This window comes from Aquarana catesbeiana, linkage group LG07 (assembly GCF_042186555.1).
Source record: "Aquarana catesbeiana isolate 2022-GZ linkage group LG07, ASM4218655v1, whole genome shotgun sequence".
Lineage (NCBI taxonomy): Eukaryota > Metazoa > Chordata > Amphibia > Anura > Ranidae > Aquarana > Aquarana catesbeiana.
Window position 1 is genome coordinate 221,269,091 of NC_133330.1, and position 12,692 is coordinate 221,281,782.

At 40.5% G+C, this 12,692-nt stretch overlaps 1 protein-coding gene across 2 annotated transcripts in view; it reads left to right on the forward strand.

The window, feature by feature from the left end:
* TLCD4 (TLC domain containing 4) overlaps positions 1-12,692 on the forward strand; it is a 129,716-nt gene that overhangs the window by 96,342 nt on the left and 20,682 nt on the right. The gene's annotated exons all lie outside the window — the stretch shown is intronic.

A 12,692-nucleotide genomic window follows, 5' to 3' on the forward strand; every position in this document is an offset into this window, starting at 1 on the left:
ATACCTTAAATCCTAATTAGATTAACAGGAGTTTAAACACTTTGTAAAGCCAGATTTTATATACTGGGCGTGTCAGACATGCACTCTAGTAATATGGAGGCCCAGTGTTCAGGAAGTTACTTAAATGGGGACAAGTCAATAACTGGTGCTGCAGTTCCGTAAAAGTCCACATGCATAAATAAGGACTTGCTGACATCCACTGTGAGATGCACCGATACACAAGAAAAAATAAATCTCACTTCCTATTTCCCACCAGCGCACTATGCTGTAGTTCCTAAATAAGCCTTGCTTTCTGCATCAGGGGGCATTATCTTACACATTTCTATTCAAGTCCACTTACTGTGGTCCTTCAAAACACAATGTGAAATGTAAAATATTGGAAAGTTTACAGTACTTTTTTGTGCTGCAGAATACAGTAGCTCAGCAGGAGGATTTCTCTATTCACATTGAATGTGTGGATGGGGGGAATCAAGTCCTTTTTTTCATTCAAAGTAGCTCATCCATGGGCTGCTTTACTCTACCTATTCACTAAGATATTGACACCTCAGATTTATTAGATTTATTATACTGAGGCCCTATACAGACAGGCTTCATGCTTCTAAATGCTCCTTGGGGGGCGGTAAAAGGGTGTAATGAGCTGCATGACCTTAAACATGCTTGCTCAGTGAAGCATTTCCTTCCAAGTGTGCTGAGCACCAACAAATAATGTCAGCAGTGTCTGCCTGCATTGGCACTTTGGGATGTGGGATCAACAGGCATTCAACTTAGAAGACCTTAAACTACAAGAGTCAGGTGTACTGTGTAGACAATAGTCATGTAGTCATAAAGAAAGCAAAAGATGCTGATAAATTCATCTATGGCCAACCTTGAATGAACATGGCTTGAGTTGAGTCTTTTACTGCTAGGTAGTGCTTTGGAGAATGTCTACTGGCCTTTCCAGCAGTACAATTCTTGATGTTTGCTTGATGGAGTGCTGTTTTTTTTTTTTTCTGTCCTATGTGACATGAACTAATACCTCTTTGTCTGCATGAGAATAGTGTATTGGGAACAGAGAGGAATTTCCAATGCATGCCTTATTTGCCTGAATAATATACATAGATGATAGATGCATGAACTAGTAGAGGTAGAATGTATTGTGAACCATGCTGGGCCTGCATGTGCCTAGACAGTGAGACTATATAGCTTTGTAATTGCTGTGTTAGCAAAACTTAAAATTTTTTTTTCAGTTTTATGTTATCAAAAAATAGAACAAATTGTAAAAAAAAAAAATGATTCTACGTGAAATACAGTTTTGTGAATTTCTCAAGCAGGCACCACTGACAATAGCCATCTCCTTGTGCATTTACAATAATGCCATAATCATACTGTTTGTTGTTTCACCACACCAACCAAAATCCATACATAACTATCCATTGTGGTCTAGGCCATACCCATTTCAATAAGCCACTACCCATCAAGGATAACCCACACAAGGCAAAAATAAACACTGTCTAAAGAAGATACTGTTTTTGTTGCTTGTAACAGCCAGTGACATGTTCTCTTCCTTTCTCCCACATTGCTTTAGAAACGTGAAAGGCAAAACTGGATTGGTTGATGTAGGCAATAACTGCTCAGATTCAGCAATGGTTCAGCATATGCATCTGTTTTGCTTATTTGAAAAAAAGAGCTTAGTCTTTATGTCCATTTTTGTCCCATCTGTGAACTGCATGTAGCTTAGATGAGTGGTAAAGAACTCCATGCAAAACTTTCTATATAGTTGTTCTCCAGTCAGTAAAACAATGACAGTCCCAGTACTGCCACTTGTGAAAGACTCACTGTGCATGTCTTCTGTTCCTAGCACACTTTGGGGTTGATTTACTAAAACTGGAGAGTGCAAAAATCTGGTGCAGTTGTGCATGGTAACCAATCGGCTTCTAAGGCCAGCCATACACGGTTTGAATCTTAACCAGCCTGCATATTCTCTTGCAACTTTTGCTAGCGGTATCTAGCCGTTAGCAATAATCACTATCTTCTCCCGGTGGGGATGGCTTCCCCTCCCGGGAAAAGACAATTGCTCGGCAGGAGGGATTTCCCTGTCTGCACTGTTTGTGTTGATGGGGGAATCGTTCAAATATCTTTCCTGTAGCCCTGGGAAATTTGAAACGTATATGGCCAGGCTAACTTCAGCTTGTTCAATTAAGCCTTGCCAAAAAAACGAGAAGTTTATTTGTTTCTATTCAGAGCTGCACCAGATTTTACACTCTTCAGTTTTAGTAAATCAACCACAGTGTCCCAGCTATTTAAAATAGAATTTTCCCTGCAATTTTTCATCCTGGTTGTCCCAGTGCTGGCCAGCTGTTAGATAACATCAAAGATTATAAACTAAAGAACAGCGTTTAAAAAAAGCATATATAATGACAATTTAATATGAGGATCTAATTTGCTTGACAAGATTAGATCAAGATTAGATTATCAGCTAACTATCCTTCAACGTATTCTAAAATGTCACCTGCTTTTCTCATAGAGCTCACTTCAGTTGTGGTTGGATAGTTTGTTCACACCAGATGCGATGTAATGCATATGAAGTTCAGGTGAAAGGCCTTGGTATTGAGAGCATTTCTTGTTTACAAAGAAAGACAATTTTGTTGCATTGTAGTACATTCACTGCAGATGTATGTTGCAGGGCTTCTCAGGACCATTAAAAAAAAAAAAAACTCCACATGCCCTTGCTTTCAACCTTGCAGCTGACCCTAACACTAAGCTTCTCAACATTCAAATGCCTGTTGTTGCATCAGCACATGCCATGACAAACGTCAACACTCGATATGATGCATGTTTTGAGCAATATAAAGTGTATTGCAACAAGTGGCAACACACGCTACTCTGATGCATTTCTGTTGCGTTCAATGAAAAATGGATCAGGCAGAAAAAAAACAAAAACACCAACATGCAATGGTGTGAAGCGGCCCTTAAACTTAGACCTGGCTCTGATATTAACCCTTTTCATTTAACCTCCCTCCTAATACCTGGACCAGTAATCTAACCTTTACCCTAACACTAAATCAAATAATTCCCCTTAACTTTAATCCTAAAGCTACAGTGTCTTGAAAAAGTTTTCATACCCCTTGAAATTTTCAACATTTGTCATGTTACATACAAAAACATTGGGATTTTTGTGTGATAGACCAACACAAAGTGGCACATAATCGTGAAGAGGAAGGAAAATGATAAATGTTTTTAAAATTTTTTTTTACAAATAAATATCTGAAAAGTGTGATGTGCATTTGTATTCAGCCCGACTGAAGTCAATACTTTGTAGAACCACCTTTCACTGCAATTACAGCTGCAAGTCTTTTTGGGGATGTCTCTTCCAGCTTTGCACATCTAGAAAATAAAATTTTTGCCCATCCTTCTTTGCAAAATAGCTCAAGCTCTGTCAGATTGGATGAAAAGCTGTGAACAGCAATTTTCAAGTCTTGCCACAGATTCTCAATTTAATTTAGGTCTGGACTTTGACTGGGCCATTCTAACACATGAATATTCTTTGATCTAAACCATTTCATTGTAGTTCTGCCTGTATGTTTAGGATCGTTTTCCTGCTGGCAGGTGAACCTCTGGTCCAGTCTCAAGTCATTTGCAGACTCTACAGGTTTTCTTCTAAGATTGCCCTGTATTTGGCTCCATCCATCTTCCCATCAACTCTGACCAGCTTCCATGTCCCTGCTGAAGAAAAGCATCCCCACAACATGATGCTGCCACCACCATGTTTCACGGTGGGGATGGTGTGTTCAGGGTGATGTGCAGTGTTCGTTTTCCACCACACATAGCGTTTTGCTTTTAGGCCAAAAAGTTAAATTTTGGTCTCATCTGACCAGAGCACCTTCTTCCACATGTTTGCTGTGTTCCCCACATGGCTTCTCGCAAACTGTGAATGGGACTTCTTATGGCTTTCTTTCAACAATGGTTTTCTTTTTGCCACTCTTCCATAAAGGCCAGATTTGTGGAGTACACGTCTAATAGTTTTCCTGTGGACAGATTCTCCAACCTGAGCTGTGGATCTGTGCAGCTCCTCGAGAGTTACCATGGGCCTCTTGGCTGCTTCTCTGATCAATGCTCTCCTTGCCCGGCCTGTCAGTTTAGTGGGATAGCCATGTCTTGGTAGGTTTGCAGTTGTGCCATACTCTTTCCATTTTCAGATGATGGATTGAACAGTGCCTCATGAGATGTTCAAAGCTTGGGATAATTTTTTATAACCTAACCCTGCTTTAAACTTCTCCACAACTTTATCCCCTGACCTGTCTGGTGTGTTCCTTGGCCTTCAAGATGCGTTTTGTTCACTAAGGCTCTCTAACAAACCTCTGAGGGCCTTACAAAACAGCTGTATTTATACTGAGATGAAATTACACACAGGTGGACTCTATTTACTAATTGGGTGACTTCTGAAGGCAATTGGTTCCACAAGATTTTAGTTAGGGGTATCAGAGTAAAGGGGGGCCGAATACAAATGCAGGCCACACTTTTCAGATATTTATTTGTAAAAACATTTCAAAACCGTTTATCCTTATCCTTCCACTTCACAATTATGTGCCACTTTGTGTTGGTCTATCACATAAAATCCCAATAATACATTTACGTTTTTTGGTTGTAACATGAGAAAATTTGGAAAATGTCAAGGGGTATGAATACTTTTTCAAGGCACTGTAAGGCTGGGTTCACACTATTGCGAATTGGATATGGGTTTCTCCACATCCAATTCGCATGTCAGGAGCCTGTGACTGGCTCTCAATGGAACCGGTTCACACAGCTCTGGAACAGCTGCGGAGTGAATTGGACAGGAGTCCTGTGCATCTTCTGGTCTGTTTAAGGTTCGAATTCAGCCAAAAACTTCAAACCGAAATTGGACCTAAAACGGTGAACAGGGACGCACTGGACCCCTGCCATGAGCCGCTTCTTATGGAGGTGTGAACCCAGCTTAATACTAGCTTTAACTTTTCATGCCTAAACACTTATCCTACGCTGAAAAATATCTGCTTTAACCTAACCCTAAAAATGTAACAATTATTACATCCTTAAATCGGTAGTAAACCCAAAAGCATACATGTATAATATTGCAGCTTACCAATTCTTGGATATGATGACTGCATTATTTTTCTGTTCCAGGCTTTTTCATCTGGTTATCCAGCCACTAAGTCTGTTGTTTTTTTTAAAATAACAAATTCTCTTGAAGTTACAGGGATGATACAAACCCCTGTCCCAAAAGGAAAAAAACAACTTGCTGTAATTGCTGCCCAGGTTTCCTATTTCATGTAGCTCCTTTCTCTTGCAACATCCTGTGGAGCCACCCTTGCATGCAGGAACTAGAGTTGTGTCTCCCTATGCTGTGTGAATCAACAGAAACACACAGCCCAATAGTCCAGAATGACAAGGCACTCCACTGCTCCTCCTTCCCCCTCCATTGTCAAAGCTAACAGGCTGGCTCCAGTCTGCACTGTCCGCAGTTAAAGGGGTTGTAAACTTCAGTCTTTTACTTGTACCTATAGGTAAGCCTATAATAAGGCTCACCTATAGGTACTGTAAATATCTCCTAAACGTGTGCCGTTTATGACATATTTACGATATATGCAGCCGATAAGGTCATCGGCGCATGCGCTCTGAAGGAATGGCCACCCAGGTCGTTCCTTCAGATTCCTGTGCCGTAAACAGTGGCTCTACCGCCCATGTGCGGGAGTGACGTCATTGCGGCTCCAGCCAGTCACACAGCTGGAGTCCACAGACTCCAAAGGAAGATGGGTGAAGATGGAAGCGGCCTCCAACGATGCAATGTCATGCTTTGTTTTCAGGTAAGTTCCACATAATGTTCTAGTATGTGATGCTTACTAGCACATTATGCCTTTGCCTTGCAGATCAGAAAAGAAAAGCGCCCCACAGTTTACAACCACTTTAACTTTTTCCTGTGAAGTTCAGGGAAGCAGCACTAAGAGAGCAGGAGCCAGTAGCATTGAAAGTTGTAAACTGCAAATGCTGTAGTAAGAATCTTAACAAATAGTTTTCTATGAAATATGTAATTTATTGTGCTCAATGTCTTTAGCTAAAAACAGATGAGCGTTTAATACTACTTTAAACTAAAACTAAACTCCTGACATAAACTAAAACTAAACTCCTGACATGCCTTAAAATGTAATCCTTACCTTATCCCAAATCCCTACACAGAGTGAGGGGAATTGATCAAAACGGGAGCAGCCAGAATCTGGTGTCATACAGGAAGTAGGGAGAAGTCCCCGAACCGTGACATAGACATTAATAAAAAAAAAGTATTTTGAGGAAGATTTAGGCAGGCCATACATGGGTCGAACTTCGAAAGAATTTTCTTTCGAAAATCTTAACTAAGAATTTTCGTTTGTATTTCACACCATTAGTGGGCTGCAGCAACAGCCAAATTTTGTGCGGCCATCGAATTTGAGAAATCGGACATGTTGGAAATTTCAACATGAGGTGAAATTGGAGGCTTGGTTGGCCGAATATCAAAATCAATGGTTGCACCATTGGATCACAAAACGCACATATTTTCTGATTTTCAATAGAAAACTATTTTGAAAATTGACCATGTATGGCCAGCCTTAGAAGCTTGGTCAGGATTTTATTTACACGTGTGTCCCAATTAAGGAGTTTGCCTGGTCATTTACATTGAAAGCTGTGCCTCCTGAGATCTAAACCAATAATGCACTGCAGGTACTATTATGCCACGTACACACGACCGGTTTTGCAGTCGAAATAAACTCCCAAGGTTTCTCCGACGGAATTTCATTCAAGCGGTCTTTCCTACACACGGTCAACCCAAAGTCCGACCGTCCAGAACGTGGTGACGTACAACACGTATGATGGGACTAGAAAAAGGAAGTTCAATAGCCAGTAGCCAATAGCTTCCGTCTCGTACTTGCTTCAGAGCATGCATCATTTTTGGTCCGTCGGAACAGCATACAGACGAGCGGTTTTCCTGATAGGAATTGGTTCCATCGGAAATATTTAGAACATGTTCTATTTCTAGGTCTGGAATAGACGATGAAAAGCTTCCGTCTGACTTTTTCTGTTGGACATTCCGCTCGTGTGTACGCGGCTTTAGGGGTTCCTTACAAAGCCATATGAGCATCCTCTAATCTAGATGAATGCACAGAATAAACTGCACAATTTTCAACTAAAATGAAACAAATACCATCCATTTCAATCAATAACCTTTTTAGCATGATCAGCACAATTATTTAATCTGGCAGAGCAGTGGGAGTGATGTAAAGTAACCCACAGCAAACAATCAGATTTGACCTTGATCAGTATATAAGTCTCAGCAATAAAAGATTAGTTGCTGTGTGTTTCAGTTTGTTGTCTGTTGCTGTGTGCTTATTAAATAAGAGCATACATCTATATACCCCATTAACTATCGCCCTCCCCTCATCTAATGTGTTATGCCGCGTACACACGGTCGGACTTTTCGTCTACAAAAGTCCGACGGACTAAAGCTGGTGGGCTTCCCCGGACTTTTAGCGGACCTTTCCAGCCTCAAATCTGACTTTAGACTTTAGATTTGAAACATGCTTCAAATCTTTACATCGTAACTACGCCGGACCCAGAAATCCGCTCGTCTGTGTGCTAGTCCGACGGACAAAAACCCACGCTAGGGCAGCTATTGGCTACTGGCTATCAACTTCCTTATTTTAGTCCGGTCGTACGTCATCACGTACAAATTCGTCAGACTTTTGTGTGATCGTATGTAGGCAAGTCCGTACGTAAGAAAGTCTGCCGCAAGTCCGCCAAAAGTCCGTCAAAAGTCTGTCGGACAGGTTGTCGGACTTTTGTAGACGAAAAGTCCGACCGTGTGTTACGCGGCATAATAGTTGTATTTCAATTGGGCTTAGGTGCTTTCTATATATTACCCTGCCTGAAGCTTAATGTTATGTAGATGTAAAACACAGCATGTCTCTGGGGTTAAAGTAAATGTGCCGTTAGGGTAAAATAATATTAAATATACATAAAATAAAATTGAAATGCGGGTTTGTAAAAGGCCATTGTATGAGCCGCAGTCACTGCCTCTTATTTTCAGCTGCAGTTCAAAGGAGACACTGTCTTTCTCTGTTGCGGACATTGTTGTGGAGTGATGTTGGCTCCAGATATTGTGTGTGGCCATTACTGTTGGCTGTTTTATTCCCTGAAGCCATCTGATGAGAGGGGAAGAAGGCCTTGGCTTGGACCACAAGCCAAGTGGTGAGGTGCTTGACTTGTATGGGGGTTGTGGGTGCGGGTGGCTGTGAGGGGAACCTGAGAGCATGGCTAGGCAGTAAAAGGATGTGCTAGGATAGACAGATGTGCTGGTGCTCTGTCAATGGGCCACACATCAAGAGGAGGTGATGACAGGCCAGGTTTAGTGGAGAGAGAAGAAAAAGGGGTGCACAGAAAGGGGGATTTTTGTGAATTTACGGTACCAATAAACATAGAAATGATTACATATCTATATAAAAATGTAAATCTTTATTCAATATTAACCATAAAAATTATTGTATAATACATAGAAAAAGGGTCCTATAAAAACGGCTCAATATAATATGTTATGTAAGTGTATGGCAACAATCACTATTTCTTAAGTCCGCCAGAAAAACAACCCTAACGTGTTTCAACTTCTTAGTCTTCCTCGGGGGATTATATATTCTCAAAAACAAGTTGTCCCGAGGAAGACTAACAAGTTGAAGCACGTTGGGGTTGTTTCTCTGACGGACTTAAGGAATAGTGATTGTTGGTTAATATTGAATAAAGATTTTACATTTTTATATACCTATGTATTAATTACTGTATTTATTGGTACCGTAAAATACCCAAAATTCCCCTTTCTTTGTCCCCCTTTTTCTTCTTGAAGTTACTGGGATGTACCAATCCATGCTTCTTGGGAGATAGGACCAGTTGTTTTTAATTTAGTAGAGATAGCCCTTCCAGACTGTTGCTGTCTATGCTTATAGCCCAGAGTTATGCCTTTTCCTTGAGATTTACACAGCTTCACAAAGACCAGTGTGAATGAAGCTTTAGTTTTACTTTTCCCGAGGAATGGGGTCCAACTAATGATCTTGTACACAGGGCTACTGCATTCCAAATACACCCCCGCTTAAGGGACCTGTGTATACCTATAGATTTCTTCCTGAGAGCCCCAAAACTGGGGAGCTAATTTCTGTGAATCTCAACAGTGAATCTCTGGCCTGCACCCTTTATCCCTTTAGATCAATTTTGAGGCACAGAAGGCAGAGAGGGGTGGATCGGTGCTCAATTTTACAAGGTCTACGTGAGGTGGTAGAGAGAAAAAGCTAACGTATAACAGTCATGAAGTTATCAGCTCACAAGGTTTCTCTCAGGTATTTTTTGTAGTTATTGAACAGATAGAGCAAAACAATTTCAGCTATATTTTCAGCAGATCAACAGGAAGGAAATAAGAGAAGTTAGGGTTAATGTACAATTTAAAGTGGAAGACAAAGCTAAATTTAGTTATTCTTAAAAAAATGTCATTTTCACCCTCCTCCTACCTATGCTGAATAGCCTGTTTAAAATGTATGTGTGCATACATTTAATCCTGCCCGGTCTGGTCACGTGATCAAGAAGATCCAGAGGAGGGAGCTCCGACAACGAATGGGCAATGGGAACTGCCAGCTGATGTCATGGCTCCAGGAATTTACAGGCATTGTTGAGCACTCCCTTGAGCTGCATTCACAAAAGAGCAGTGCGACTTTCAGGTGTTTTCATTTGAGAAATTTTGAGCATTTTTAGAAGTGTATTACAAGCATTTTAAAAGCATATTACCAGCGTTTTATAGCTTCAGGCATTTTTGTTTAACCAATAGAAAGCACTAGGGGGAAGAGGGGTGGAGGAGGTTAGGGTGGAGAGCTGATGTTTAAGCAGAAAACGTGTGACAAAACGCTCTTAAAATGCTCATGTCCCACATTTTCAGTTGTTCCATTTGAAGTCTATGGGACCCAATCTGCCTCCAATCTGCCAAAAAGAAACTTGTGTACTTTTTTGAGCAACAGGCGTTTTGCTTCAGGCAGCAGAACGCTCAGATTTGAACACGGCCATTGAAATGAATGGAATTTGGCTTGTTGAGCATTTTAGAGCTACAAGCTTCAAGCAGAAAAGCACTCAGTTTTGAATGGAGCCCCAAACGAGAGCTGTAGCTGCTGGATCATGTGACCAGATTACAAATAGGTATTTAAACAGATACTTTATACAGGCAATGCAGAAGGCATGAAAGCGAGGGGAGGCATCATTTTTAGGAATATTTGTAGTTAGTCTTCCCTACCACTTTAACTACAGTAGCAGAAAGTTGGATCTCTAGGCTGGCTTTGCTATCTGGCAGAGCTGTGTAAATCTCTGGAACGTATACAGATAAAAAATAATCCTTTGATAGGTAAAACATCTCTTATATGTATTTTATCTGTGTTTAGTGTTTTGGCTGGAGTTCAGCTTTAAGTTAAAGGATTCTTGCAGACAATATCAGAAATACTTTTTATGGATAGTTACCAAGTTATCTTCTAAACATAGTTATTGCTATTTACAACTGTAGGTCAGAGTTTTCTAGGAATGTTAATATGTTGCTCAGAAATGACTTTGATAAGGAGCCCGTTAGAAAGCTAACTCTGCAAGGAACATTCTTACAGGGGGACTTTCTAGAATCTACGTGATACACACTTGGTAACGGGAATCTTGGTAAATAACACAGAGCACAGGTGTTCAGAGGGAGTGGACACATTATTTGTTACAAAGCTGTGCACACTGTTCCTATGTTAGGAAACTTTCCATACACAGATCAAGTTAATCTCTTACAGCAGACACCTGCTACAGGATACAGTAAAAATAACTAATTTAAATGGAACTTGTGTTTTTGCCAAGCTGGCCAATGCAACATGCTGGCCAATGCAACAGGCTCACCTTAATTCTTGTTTCCAGCAGACGCTTGCCTACCTTTAATGCCCCCAGGGCAAAAAAGAAAGTCCTTTATAAGCTTTAAATGATTCTATTTGGTGCTTACACAAGACTGGGAATTTTATCTGTGCCCCCATGTGTAAGAGCTAGGCCAATCACCTAGCACCATTCTTATCAAGTATGAATTAGGGGAGTGAGTCACATGCTCCACCAGGCCCCGAAGGTATAGTCTACAGTCTATAGTTCTGTATAGTCTATAGTCCTGGAAAGGCAATGTCTATTGCCTAGGAAATATCCTGTTTGCCTTGGAATTTCCTACAATTCTTGGGATTTCCCAAAAAGGGACCTGAAGGCAGACATTTACTTGCTGGATAAATCTGGTATTGCAGAGGAAATATGAATGCAAACCTCTCTTTGGTAGCCTCTGGATTTTACTGATTGTAGTCCCACCTGACCACCAATGTAAGTATTAAAGGCATGGGGTCCTGCTGCCGTTCACCAAAGTGCCATTATGGCATGGAAAGCTCTTATCTTATAGAAGGTTTTCATATTTTATTTTTTTTGGAAATTTCAGTTCAGATGTGTATGAAAGGTAAAATAAAATATATTTCTCCTTCAGTAGGAGTACCTTGAGATTGTAGGAGGAAACTTCAATGGTCAAAGTATATCTAAAGTCAGAATGTATTTTTTTTATTTTGGATAGAATCAGGTTTTTTTGTTTTTCTGATTATTTTTCTTTGCTGTCTGTGTCCTCCTCACTGGGTAGATTTATCCTCTCTACTTGCCCTGATGATCAATGTCAACAGAACTAAAAGTGAGGGCAAATCCAAAATTTTGAGTTGTCACTAGAACTATCAGTTTATGATTAAGAAGGTAAATCTTTCAATGAGGAGGCTTGTTCTGATGACAACTATCCAAGAAAGGATTTCCTTTACATAAGGGCGATATCCTCTTACTTGCTGGCGTGTCTCCCAGAGAGGGAATGATGGAAAAGTTCCCCAATAGGAACAGACAGCAAAGAAACAAATGTGTAGAAACATCCCATATTTTTGTATCGTTATATGGGAAGGGCAGATTTTTGAAGTCACATCACATGTATTGTCAGAGCATAATCTATCACATTAGATGGTGATCTGAATGCATGGTATTGTGTTAACCCAACTAATGTCCTCACTCTCTGTACTCAATACTAAACATAACAGATGGGTATTATTCATTCTGTTTCATGTTCTCAGCTTCCACAAACATATATTAAGCCAGTTACTGACTTGTCTGTGTGTACTACTAATAGTATAAGCCAAGCTGTTCCAGTGCTTGAGAATATGGATTTTCCAGTATGTAAGAGTACTGGTATAAAGACTGTTCGTATATGTTGCGTTGAAGTCACCTCTTGCCTTTTAGGTTTATGTACGCTGATAAAGCTGTAAGTATGTCTTACTAGTGTAGCCTCTTAGAAGAAAGAGGTCACTTGATTCCTCTTCTCATTAAAGAACCACCTTGGTAAGCATTGTTAGGGTTTCAACTCCGATACAGCCAGGGTTCATTCTCTATGGCCATAAACAGCAAGGGATGCTGACAATATCTTCATCTCCATTTTGTGTTTTTCACACACATCGTTCCTGTTCTCTAAAATACATTGGGGTTAATGTTAAAGGGCTGATGGACAGGTAAGTGAAGGAGTGGCCAACAGCAGCCAATCAGCTTTTATGGTAACAGCACAGGTTGGAAAATAAGCAAGCACATTTGCGCAGTAGAGGCACACCAAC